A 2971-nucleotide genomic window follows, 5' to 3' on the forward strand; every position below is an offset into this window, starting at 1 on the left:
CCTCCGTGGCAGTTGTGTGGCCACAGGGGTGCTGGCACCTGGGTCACATCCACATCCCCCGTGAGTGGATTTGGGACCACGCCAGCCAGCCCCCGGGCAGTGATTCGCTGGGATGTGGGGTGATGCTGCTGGCGTTCCTGTGTCTATATTTATCTGGGTCTCTGATGTCTGTATTTTGCTGCCTGTAGTGATGATATAACAGACTTTTAAAAGCAACCTTGAACTACCAAATATATGGAGAAATGCGAGTGCTATTGGAATTCGATGGCAGCGTTCCCGTCGTGCAGGGTTTTTAAGCGCAGCCTGTTTCATACGGAGGGAGAGTCTGTATGGGTGGATATGTGGCTTTGTACAGTTACATATGATTGTTCCACAGCATAAATACTAAGGCTTCTTAATCCAATGAGTTCCTTATGGCTTTAGTTATTACAAAAGTAAATCATAAATTACTAGTTGAGGGAACAGAGTACCTTGGAATCAGCCGCTCGTGGTTTGCTCCCAGCAGCTACAATTTAATAAAATTTTAACTTACAAAGGGATCCTTTCAAGGACAAGAGGTTTCTTCCCCCCCTTCTTCCAAAGTTCTCAAAATTCCTTTAACATTGGCTTTCAAAACTCTTGATTCTTGCACACAGGGATGCTTTTAATTGGAGAAAGGTTTGTCTGTGAGCTCGCACACAGGCGCTGGTGGGGACGGCAGCCTGCTCCTAGGAATTGAGGTTTCGTCACGGTGTGCTCGGGGCTCAGAGCAGGTTATTTGGTGTTGAAGATGAGTTCCCAGCTTTAACTGCACTACTGCCGGTGGTGCAGCTCCCACGGAGTGTCCACGTGGAAGCTTCCCAAACAGTTCCTCGGACCATGGCAAGTCGGTCCATCTGTCAGAGGGGCTTAGCTGCCCAAGTGCCATGCTTACATGACATCGTGGTTTGTTATTAATCACCCTGTTCTTTTCCAGATTTTCTCCAACTTTTAACTTGCCCTTTTTTTCCTCATTCTTTGCAAAATCCTCTTCTTTACGTCTTTAGTTGGGACAGCTGGGGAAAGGCACCTGTAAACCAGCCTGGAGAGATCACACAAATCCCTTTTTGCAGATCTGCGCTGCAGGCACAGCCAGGTTGTGCACAGAAACACGACCTGCGAAACGGAGATGTAATTCACCCATAACTGTAAAAACCCCAGAAACGCCCCGGAGAGCCCCTTGCACGAGCGGTGCTGCTCCCGCTGCCTGCTGATGCATCAGTCCTCCCTCTGACTCTGTGCTCGACGAGGAAACTTTGACTGGAAATTAGCTGCTCACAATGGTGTGTACTGGGCACTGATGCTGGGCTCTGGCAAAGCGCAGGGCCTCATGAGAAAGCTCTTTCTTAGCTGCTGCCGATCGCCAAGCAGCTGAACAAGGGCATCATTCACACTGGGAGTGATTCAGTCCATCCAGAATCTTTGCATTTAATGTCGCTGATGGTCCAGCAGCCTTGTGAAGATCCGAGTGCATCTAAAATGCTTTATTGGAGGTGAGAAAATGATTTTCACAGCAAGCGGTGAAGTGACCCAACACGTGGAAGGAACCGCCACTGAACAGCGTGACCAGCACAACAATCCTCCCTTTTGCAGGAGAGACCCTCCACTGCTGCCTGTTTTCACCCGTTAACTTGCTACATCTGTGCAGCCAACTGATTATTTCTGCCCTTCGGATCATTCTGGAGGGATGCACAGACCTGTCTGTAAAAAACCACTGTGAAATGTGCTGGGCAAGGGCCCAGCCCACCATCCCCGCTGGCGTCGAAGAGCCAGGGAGCCAGTGAGGAGGGACAACCCTGGGGGGCTCAGCACCACCAAGTCACCCCACGGGAGAGGGGAGTCTTGGACATCGTGCTTCTGCGATAAAAAGCTCAGGATAAATATCGAGCTGGTTCTAACAAGACATTTTGGGGGCTGGTAAAAGTGTTTTATCTGGAGAATGGCAAAATGCTTCATTTAAACCATAGGAACTTAAATGGAGCAGTTTGGTGTCCCCCAGTTGAGGTTTTGGGTGAATTCTGTTCTGCAAAGCATCCAAAGTCTAAACATATTTGTGAAGGAGGTGAGGTGCAGGTTTGGGAAGCAGAAGGGGCCAGGCTTTCTCCCTGTCATCCCCATGATGCTCTAATGCACGAGGACCTTCATCCCAGCAGACAGGGATGTCCCTGCCGGCGCAGAGGAGCTGCAGCAGCCAGGGACAAAAGCCAGCGGTGGGGCTGTGAGCAGATCAGTAGCGGCTCCTCAAGGGCTGTTTACGTGCACGGCAGAAACAAGCTGTCTGCGGGCAAGCGCGGGGCAGCCGTGGGGTGCTGGTGTGTATAAAGGATGTTCATGCCTCAATGAGCCCATTGTGCCTTCACCTCTGGGGTGTGGCGGAGCTTATGGTGGGCTCCGTGCAGCTCCCCGGCGCTGGGTCAGCCGTCAAGCAGATCAAGGCAGATAATTGCCTGGAAACAGCTATTTATTAAAGAAAAAAAAAGGCAAAACCAAAAGAACAGTTGGCGATGGAAAGGGAGGGGAAACTAAACGGGTATCAGGGGAGCTAGAAAGTTCTCAAATTCCCTGTCCTCAGCCCGCTGGCCCCTCGGTTTGCTTTGCTGTCGGCCAGATGGCAGCTTGCAGAGAGCGCGGGCAGATGGCGAGGGCTGGCCGGTTTGCAAGTGGTGCCTGATCGATACTGGGAGAAGCAGTAAAGGGACGTTCGTCCTCTGCCGCCTGATTTATTTCAGCGTGACCTAATGGCAGACGCTTGAGCAGCAGCAGATTTTTGGGGGTTTTCTCCAGGAAATGAGCAGGGCTTTGCAATGACAACCCGCAGGCACGTTGGCTGGAGCCTGCCTCCAAAAATCAAAGCGACCCTTGTCCTGATGATGCTCCTGCGGGTCCTCAGGGATGTGAGCTGCTGTTTCCCACACAGCTACGGCTGCTGGGCACAGTCAGCAGTAGACAGCAG

The 2971-nt window shown here is 51.5% G+C and overlaps 1 protein-coding gene across 1 annotated transcript in view; it reads left to right on the forward strand.

Annotated features, from left to right (window-relative positions):
- The window catches only part of VAV2 (vav 2 guanine nucleotide exchange factor), a gene marked incomplete at its 5' end in the record, with an annotated part of 105088 nt that overhangs the window by 70578 nt on the left and 31539 nt on the right, over positions 1-2971 (forward strand). The window lies entirely within an intron of this gene.

This window comes from Buceros rhinoceros, unplaced genomic scaffold, assembly GCF_000710305.1.
Source record: "Buceros rhinoceros silvestris isolate BGI_N320 unplaced genomic scaffold, ASM71030v1 scaffold7874, whole genome shotgun sequence".
Classification (NCBI taxonomy): Eukaryota; Metazoa; Chordata; class Aves; order Bucerotiformes; family Bucerotidae; genus Buceros; species Buceros rhinoceros.